This window comes from Oncorhynchus kisutch, linkage group LG13 (assembly GCF_002021735.2).
Source record: "Oncorhynchus kisutch isolate 150728-3 linkage group LG13, Okis_V2, whole genome shotgun sequence".
Classification (NCBI taxonomy): domain Eukaryota; kingdom Metazoa; phylum Chordata; class Actinopteri; order Salmoniformes; family Salmonidae; genus Oncorhynchus; species Oncorhynchus kisutch.
In genome coordinates, this window is record NC_034186.2 from 63116746 (window position 1) to 63126648 (window position 9903).

A 9903-nucleotide genomic window follows, 5' to 3' on the forward strand; every position below is an offset into this window, starting at 1 on the left:
GTGTCGTGGTAATTTCCTGTATTACTAAGTGAAAGGAGAGTTTACAAACCACACACAAGTCAGAGTTATACTTTAAACTTCATCTTTTAATAATATGAGCTTCACCATATCCCTTTGACTCTCAGATCAATTCGGTGTCTATAAATAAATTCTGAGAGAGTGTCAACATAATGGCAACTGAGATCTTTCACAGCAAAGATCCACCCCTCTCAACTCACAATGACAAACCACAGGTCTTAGGAAAACTGCACAAAGGAAGACTTTTACTTGAGAGAGGAGTATCCCATAGCCAGACAGCATTAGCTATAAATTATTGTTCAGTTTGCGTTCTTAGACGAGGTTCTACTTCTCGTTCTTGGTACTTCATATTACCAAAACATTACCTCATCCAATGGCATATATCAATTGTCAATTCTAGATACTCCCATCTCAAATACAACCCACCCCTGGACAAGCTCCCTGAGAGGAGTGAGCCTCTAGGTCATATACTATGAAAGACAAGTTTCGACATCAGAGGGGACAATGGTTCCAGACACTGCCATACTCCTCCCACCAATGGGAAAAGTAGGGAGTGACTGGTGTACAGACATTGTGGAGCCCTTCACATGGTTTAACAGATACCCTCACATATGAAGACAATCCTGACCTCTACCCTCTCTGGGCCCCAAGTGACTTTTCCCACATAAGCATATTTATGAAAATAGATAAAACATCTTATTTATCAATGTTACCTAACTAATTCTGCTACGACAGTGTGTGTGTTAAATGCCTTGCCTGTTTGCCCCTGGCAGCACAGTCAGATACCCCGGCTTCTCAATGAGAGATCTTGTCACCGGTGACTGAGAGTCACATGCTTCTCCCATCGTCACTGTGTGTGCCTGTTCTCCATCTGGAACCGGGGCTTCCTCCTCCTTCCCCTGCTCTCCGATAGACACCTCTGCAGAGCCAGCTCCACTCACTAGGGAACAACAGCCCAGTCAGTACACTGGTGATGAAACTGTATAAACACATGACTACACTTACAAGTTCTACAAGATAATTGAAAGTGGCTTGAAATGGAAAAACATTTTTCACAGTCAACACACACACACACACACACAATTATAGTTCCCACCAACAGACCAGAAGTTGGTTGATACAGTGCCTTAAAATGTAAAAGTATTCATCCCCCTTGGCGTTTTTCCTATTTTGTTGCATTACAACCTGTAATTTAAATGGATTTATATTTGGATTTCATGTAATTGACATACACAAAATAGTCCAAATTGGTGAAGTGAAAAATAACTTGTTACATTTTTTTTTTTTTTACGTAAAAGTGTTTCATGCATATGTATTCAAACCCCTTTCCTATGTAGCCCCTAAATAAGATCTGGTGCAACCAATTACCTTCAGAAGTCACACAATTATTTAAATAAAGTCAACCTGTGTGCAATCTAAGTGTCACATGATCTCAGTATATATATATATACACACACACCTGTTCTGAAAGGCCCCAGAGTGCAACACCATTAAGCAAGGGACACCACAAAGCAAGCGGAACTATGAAGACCAAGAAGCTCTCCAAACAGGTCAGGGACAAAATTGTGGAGAAGTACAGATCAGGGTTGGGTTACAAAAAAATATCAGAAACTTTGAACATTCCACAGAGCACCATTAAATCCATTATTAAAAACTGGAAAGAATATGGCACCACAACAAACCTGCCAAGAGAGGGCCACCCACCAAAACTCATAGACCAGGCAAGGAGGGCATTAATCAGAGAGGCAACAAAGAGACCAAAGATAACCCTGAAGGTGCTGCAAAGCTCCACAGCGGAGATTGGAGTATCTGTCCATAGGAACACTTTAAGCCGTACACTCCACAGAGCTGGGCTTTACGGAAGAGTGGCCAGAAAAAAAGCCATTTCTTAAAGAAATAAATAAGCAAACACGTTTGGTGTTTGCCAAAAGGCATGTGGGAGACTCCCCAAACATATGGAAGAAGGTACTCTGGTCAGATGAGACTAAAATTGAGCTTTTTGGCCATCAACAAAACTGCTATGTCTGGCGCAAACTCAACACCTCTCATCACCACGAGAATATCATCCCCACAGTGAAGCATGATGGTGGTGGCATCATGCTATGGGGATGTTTTTCCATCAGCAGGGACTGGGAAACTGGTCAGAATTGAAGTAATGATGGATGGCGCTAAATACAGTGAACATCTTGAGGGAAATCTGTTTCAGTCTTCCAGAGATTTGAGACTGGGAAAGAGGTTCACCTTCCAGCAGGGCAAACCACTCGAGTGGTTTAAGGGGAAACATTTAAATGTCTTGGAATGGCCTAGTCAAAGTCCAGATCTCAATCCAGTTGAGAATCTGTGTTATGACTTAAAGACTGCTGTACACCAGCGGAACCCATCCAACTTGAAGGAGCTGGAGCAGTTTGCCTTGAAGAATGGGCAAAAATCCCAGTGACTAGATGTGCCAGACAGACAGACAGACAGACAGACAGACAAGGAAGAAGATAGATAAATATAAAGAGATATTGAAAGTTGAGTAAACAAGAGAGAGCGAATGAGGGTGAGACTTAGTGTCAAAAGGGGTCAATGGATGTAAAGAGTCATTAATAGCTCGTTTAAACATTTAGAACACACTTCCAACATGAAAAATGTGCTTATCATTATTCTTAGAAAGTTGGACTTGATTTTGTACCAGTGTCTTTGAAGGCCTGCAGGGCTTGGAGGTCATTCTCTGCTGCCTCCTCATGCTCCCTCAGCTGACTGAGGGCAAAGGCCAAGTTACTGAAGCAGCGGCACTGAGCACGACGACTGCCCAAAGACCCTGACGCAGACACACAGAATGATGGGGAGAAAGGGGGAAGGGTATCAGAGAGAGACAGAGTTTGAGAGAAAGATAGATTACAAAGGGAGAGGGGTTAATACAGGGAACAAGAGACAATATTTACAGCGTCATCACTTTTTCACTCACTTAAAAAAAAAGCATAAGTAGCTATGTCACGTTCACATCCCCAACAGCATGTGGGCTGCCGAAAAAAACATGTCTTAGAACCGTTACATGCACATACACACAAGACATACCAGTGTGTGAGTCACTCAGTGGTGCTGTGGTAAGCACTCTGTAAGTCCCTATGGGATTGCCTCAGTGGAATCTCAGCCACACACACCCCTGCGCGCGAGCACACACATACACACACCTCTCTTGCTAATGTGAGAGCTGCTCACAGAGACAGATTAGAGGCATGGAGAGCACTGGACACACCCAGATACTGTAAAGGATTAATCAGGGTATAATGAAATGTTTGAGGAATGGTCTGCCCCTCTGCCTAAACAATTACTCCTACACGCCTCAGGTAACATGTTCCTCACACACACGATTCTCTGTGGCTCAGTTGGTAGAGTGCTTGCACCACTCATACAAAAACAATATGCACGCAGAGTACTTTGGAGAATAGCGCATGCTAAATGGTATATCATTATTACATGCAGTACATAACAGCACTGAACTTTGCAGAAAATACAGTATAACTATACTCTCCAGCGTAAGTGATGTAATAAGCTCACCATGCAGGCTGGCTGTCTATCGGTGGTAGTCCAGGGCCTGCCGGTACTGGCTCAGTGTGTTGTGAACGGCTCCCAGGTTCTGTAGGACCACGGCCAGCCTTTTGGGCCTGGTGCTGACAAGGGGCAGGGCCCGCTCATAGCACCAGGCTGCCTCCTGGAACAACTTCAGCTGGGAGAAACCCAGGCCCAGGTCATTGTACACCTTACCTGAAAGGCTGAGGGATAAAGTCACAAAACTGTGACTGACAACGCTGTTACTCATTTGTTTTTTCCTCAATTCAGTTAATCTGACAGTTTACCTACCGAGGAACTCTGGGTTTTTGATGTTGTTGCTCAGCTCGAGGCAATCAGTGAGCACGGTGATGATATCATCCATGGTGAAGTCATCTGATTGGAGCATGTGACTCCCTGCCTATTTGAAGGCCGTTGTCGGCTGAGTCCAGCTTGCCTGCCATCCTGTAGCTCTCCCCAGCCCTCTGGAAGCTCTAAGCTGCCTGGGTCCAGTCCTGAAAACACACAGCTTGAATCAAAACCAGCTCTATGTAGGACAGTCAGTGAGCTGTCAGTATATAGACCTGGCTGCTACACATCTCAAATGAGTCAGTCAGACACTGCAGCTCTTAAAAATTAGGGATGTGCATCTTCACCTTTCAAGACGATTCGATACATGGGCTACAATACCATACAGGAACGATAAGTTTGAAACGATCTGTGCGATTCGGTTTGTTTAGAGGAACGAATCGATGCGATTCAGTTCGATGCAATGCACTAACATTTGTTGCATAAACACATTCCTTTTCCATTCTAAATTAAAATATGCTGCTGATGGAGCTTATGAGCTGGGCTTCTCTGAACTGGATCTGTCTGAGCCGACTTCTCTGTGTGTGTGTGTGTGTGTGTATGTGTGTGTGTGTGTGTGTGTGTGTATGATGTACTGTATATGTCTATGTTGTATGTAGGCACCTGGGCTGAGCCATAAGGGAAACTGGGTATCTACCTTGCTTTTGATCTGAAATCCCCATCACCCACTAATTCAGTCGTCATTTTTGCATATTAAAAAAGTGTTAGCTAGTAATGGATCAATATTTATTAGTAAACAATTTGCTATGACATAACCCATGAATATAAAGCACAACTTTGGATTTCACCCGTGTCTCAGAATGGAATGGTTTAGGAAGTTGGACCTTTTGGACTCGAGTGAGCTCCTCTTCTTCTCCCGCTTCGACCATGCAGTGCAGGTAGCAAAAGTGATTGCTGTCCTCATTAAGAAATGATCAACTTGACCTTGTATATCTAAAAATGACCGTATATACTCATTGTTTCAAGCAAAACTACCAAAACTATTGCTGATGGTGAACCTGAACAATCAAAATAAAACCCAATGTAAGCCCTGATCAGCATGTATAGCCAGATGAGAGCAGTGTGTCCCATGATAGCTTAGGCTACTTTTATTCCGGTAAAACACCATTTTCAACAGCGCATTTGATAAACATAATCTAGCAAATTACATTAGTTGTCACTCAAGTGATAAAACCTTACTATTGTACAAGACATTTTCAAACATCTGAATGCTTAAGGTGAAGTGCAGATGTGCCAGATCAGAAATAGGAATGCCTTGCGTTGGTCAGCGAGCGAAGCTGGTCGCAGTTGGACTACTGATTATGCTTGAGGTTGTTCGGCATGCAAAATGACTTGTAGATCAATGACTGTCAACACAATTGTATGCTAAGTTTGACACTGAAGGAGAGGATACAGATGTCACAAAAGATAAGAGACATTTTCGGGAAGGCAGAAGGAAAGTAATTTGAGCAACATCAAAATTGTAAACAGCCGATTTGTAAAGGTTTGAATTGATTTTCGGACATATGCATGTTACATTTGGATCGGTTTGGGGTCCCGCTGACCGATGCACTCAAATCTTAAACATTTGAACCGGGGACTGATGCATATACAGTTGAAGTCGGAAGTTTACATACTTAGGTTGGAGTCATTAAAACTCGTTTTTCAACCACTCCACAAATTTCTTGTTAACAAACTATAGTTTTGGCAAGTCGGTTAGGACATCTACTTTGTGCATGAAACAAGTATTTTTTCCAACAATTGTTTACAAACAGATTATTTCACTTATAATTCACTGTGTCACAGATCCAGTGGGTCAGAAGTTTACATACACTAAGTTGACTGCCTTTAAACAGCTTGGAAAATTCCAGAAAATGATGTCATGGCTTTAGAAGCTTCTGATAATTGATAATTGATAATTTACATCATTTGAGTCAATTGGAGGTGTACCCCTGGATGTATTTCAAAGCCTACCTTCAACCTCAGTGCCTCTTTGTTTGACATCATGGTAAAATCAAAAGAAATCAGCCAATAATATTTTTTTGAGACCGTTGCAACTCTGGTTCATCCTTGGGAGCAATTTCCAAACGCCTGAAGGTACCATGTTCATCTGTACAAACAGTAGTACGCAAGTATAAACACGATTTGACCATGCAGCCGCCATACCGCTCAAGAAGGAGACACATTCGGTCTCCTAGAGATGAACGTACTTTGGTGTGAAAAGTGAAAATCAATCCCAGAACAACAGCAAAGGACCATGTCAAGATGCTGGAGGAAACAGGTACAAAAGTATCTATATCCACAGTAAAACATGTCCTATATCGACATAACCTGAAAGGCCGCTCAGCAAGGAAGAAGCCACTGCTCTTAAACTGCCATAAAAAAAGCCAGACTACGGTTTGCAACTGCACGTGGGGACAAAGATCGTACTTTTTGGAGAAATGTCCTCTGGTCTGGTGAAACAAAAATAGAACTGTTCATTATATTTGGAGGAAAAAGGGGGAGGCTTGTAAGCCGAAGAACAACATCCCAACCGTGACGCACGGGAGTGGCAGCATCATGTTGTGGCAGTGCTTAGCTGCAGGAGGGACTGGTGCATTTCACAAAATAGAAGGCATCATGAGGCAGGAAAATTGTGTGGTTTTATTGAAGCAACATCTCAAGACATCAGTCAGGAAGTTAAAGCTTGGTCGCAAATGGGTCTTCCAAATGGACCCCAAGCATACTTCCAAAGTTGTGGCAAAATGGCTTAAGGACAACAAAGTAAAGGTATTGGAGTGGCCATCACAATGCCCTGACCTCAATCCTATAGAAAATGTGTTGGCAGAACTGAATAAGCATGTGCGAGCAAGGAGGCCTACAAACCTAACTCAGTTATACCAGCTCTGTCAGGAGGTATGTGCCAAAATTCACCCAACTTATTGTGGGAAGCTTGTGGAAGGCTACCCAAAACATTTGACCCAAGTTAAACAATTTAAAGGCAATGCTACCAAATACTAATTGAGTGTATGTAAACTTCTGACCCACTGGGAATGTGATGAAATAAATAAAAGCTGAAATAAATCATTCTCTCTACTATTATTCTGACATTTCACATTCTTAAAATGAAGTGGTGATCCTAACTGACCTAAGACAGGGAATTTTTACTAGGGTTAAATGTCAGGAATTGTGAAAAACGGAGTTTAAATGTAATTGGCTAAGGTGTATGTAAACTTCCGACTTCAACTGTAGGTGAATCGTTACAGCCCTATTACAAATGATACTAATTTTTGATAACACCCACACACTGCCTCTGGCAGTTCTCTAAATAATTTAATCGTGGCTCGACTGACACCAACTGAGGGTGTCCGAATAAAAAACAGACCATAATGACAGAGACTGGCCCTTCATCAGTGGCAGCTAGTGATCAGCAAAGATGAGGGAGGTGGGCAGGTTCACTAAAGATCTGAAAAGGTTAATGGCATGATTTTTCTTGGTGTTATAATTGTATTGATTAAACAAATTGCAAAGCATGATTTCTGAGCACCTAATACATTAGAAGGAAGATGGCTCATATGAATCAATCAACTGACAATCAATTAAAGGAGAAGTTGTATTTTTACAACTAAATTTAGGTATCGCTCAAGTCGCACAAAAGGAAATATAATGTTGCGGATAAAGTTTGGAATGACACGATTTCATGTGTACAACATCGAAAGCCTTGCATCACTATACTGAGAGCTTTGCCGTTTCTAAAATGACATTTTTGGTTGTTTTTGGAGCCTTTGTTCATGTTTTTCAGGGCCCCCATACTATACAACGTGGAAGAGGAAGTGATTTGCTGTTTGTTTCTAAAAGGTGTCTGGACCCTTCTATAAGAAACTATTTCCATAAAAAATAAAACATTTCCATTTGTTTGTAAAAAAAAAACTTATTTAACAATCATTCAACTTTTGCAATTCACTCAAGATTTGAGTACTTGAGCATTTATTTTAGCAGAGAAGCTTGTTTTCTTCCTATTGTGGTATAGTTCTTACGTAACATTCAATTTTCAGTCTTGAGTATTCTAGGCCTCATGCGTAAGTATCTTATTATCTTTGCAGAAGATATGGGTGGGCTTCTAAATTCTGACTCAGCACAATCTTAATGTGCTTGAAGGCAAATCTCCTGGTGGTAATATCTCATTATAAAAAAGCACAGCTTGGGCTTTTCTCGAAATCTATTGGATTGGTGTTAAATCTCTTTAGGAGAGTATCCCACCTAAAATTTTGGAATGGCTTAAGGTGAGGAAGATAAGTACAGTTTACTGCTGTTTTACAGTTCTCCTCTAGTGGTTAGGGGTTGAGATTTTTGGCAGGGTAATCTGATTCTCGAGCTGAACCATAAAAAACATACACCTTGAGCTGACTGACCTTTAGGAGCAGGTGACAGTGGGACATTTTCATGCAGGTCTCCCCCTCACTGGCCCCGTCCCCCTGGGAGCAGTACAGCTGGGCTGCCTGGAGGCAGTGAACAGCTGCCTGGCTGTGGTTCCCCAGGGGCTCATGGGCTACGGCCAGGTTGAACTGGAGGTCTGCTATCCGCTCGCCCCTCTCTTCTGGCTGGGCCCGCTTTAGGAAGTCCAGTCCCTTCAGGGCTTTACCCGCCTCCACGTAGGCAGCTCCCAGGTTAAAGGCACATGCCCGCTAGACCCTGGTCTCCTTTAGCTGTGGATGATAGAGTATGGTAAGAGAGAATACTTAAACATTATAAAAGCTAACATAAGTACCAGTAAACATTATGCAGCATATTTGACTTTCTTCCATACAGTATGTCTAAATATGGGGGTCGTCAGATGTATGTCATTGTGAAAACCAATTACTATTTGGGGACAATAAAGATTCTGTAAATACTGTAATCCATTTGGACTTGGAACCAGACAAGTTTTTGTTGCCTGGACATTTTCCAAACAATAAAATCAGGTGCTCAGTTCTCCCTCTCACAGTTTTAGCGAGACATATATTATATGGGTGAGGTGCAGGACAAAATGTCTCAACATGGACAACAAGGAAGTAGCCTAAGTAATGTCACCTCTATGGAAGCTTTGAAGGCCTTTTTGAAGAGGCTGAGGGCTTCTTCACAGTCCCCTTGCTTTAGGGCAATGTGGCCAGAGGCTGTGAGCTCCTCTATGTCCACCTGGACCTTCAGGACATCAGCCTTTGCTCTTTACACCCAGTCACTCTTATTTTTCCTGCCCTCATGTAATGGGTAGCTATCAGATGCCGTGTTGGTTTCGCCAGGGGGTGGCTACAGTATAGCAATATGAGGAAACTGATGGAAAGAGGAGAGCGAAATAATTATGAAGGTCTGATTGTCACACTCACTCAGGTCATGACACTGAAAAAACTGCCCTCCTTTGGTGATAGTGAGAACTTGCTATGTGGCAAACAACATGAGGACTCACTCAGTGCCTGTCCTTTCAAATAAATGTTTAACCAAGTCTATTATGAGCTCACTGAAATGGATTTATTTTAGGCATATATAGCCAGAATTATCGCATAAAAATAAACATATTTGAGAAGTAGCATGGACAGATGTTTATCCTGTTCGCTAGCTAACTTACTTGAAACCACATGATTGATTAACGCATTAGCTTCTCGAGTCTCGGTAACATGGCTAACGTAGCTAGTTTAGTTAGCTATTTCACTCACATTTTAAGATGAACAGCCATCCAAGACAGAGCCGTTGAAATTAGTTAATTAGTTTGACAAATACATTGGTCAATTATCCGTACAGCCGTAAACCCTAGTTAGTCTATATCACACGTTTTAGCTGGCATTTCTTGTTAGCTAGCTAATGTTAGGGAGTTACTGGTTTGTGGAGCCAGGGAAAGCTATGAAGTAGCAGGTATGTTGCTATGGCAATATTAAATAGGAAGTGAGGAGTAGTTGGCCATATAAATTATTTTCGGCACAATTAACAAGGAGACTGAATCAGCAACTTAAATATCGAATTGCTAGCTATGATTTTTTTTTTTTTTTAAGT

General features: G+C 41.9%; 1 long non-coding RNA gene across 1 annotated transcript; it reads right to left on the reverse strand.

The window, feature by feature from the left end:
* Window positions 1–68: 68 nt before the first annotated feature.
* LOC109901944 (uncharacterized) lies at window positions 69–9764 on the reverse strand. The gene is made up of 7 exons (XR_002256801.2): window positions 9570–9764; window positions 8950–9189; window positions 8292–8585; window positions 3865–4067; window positions 3562–3776; window positions 2693–2821; window positions 69–958 (listed from the first exon to the last, which is right to left on the reverse strand). It is a non-coding gene; the product is annotated as an uncharacterized LOC109901944 (long non-coding RNA).
* Between the last annotated feature and the right edge of the window lie 139 nt (window positions 9765–9903).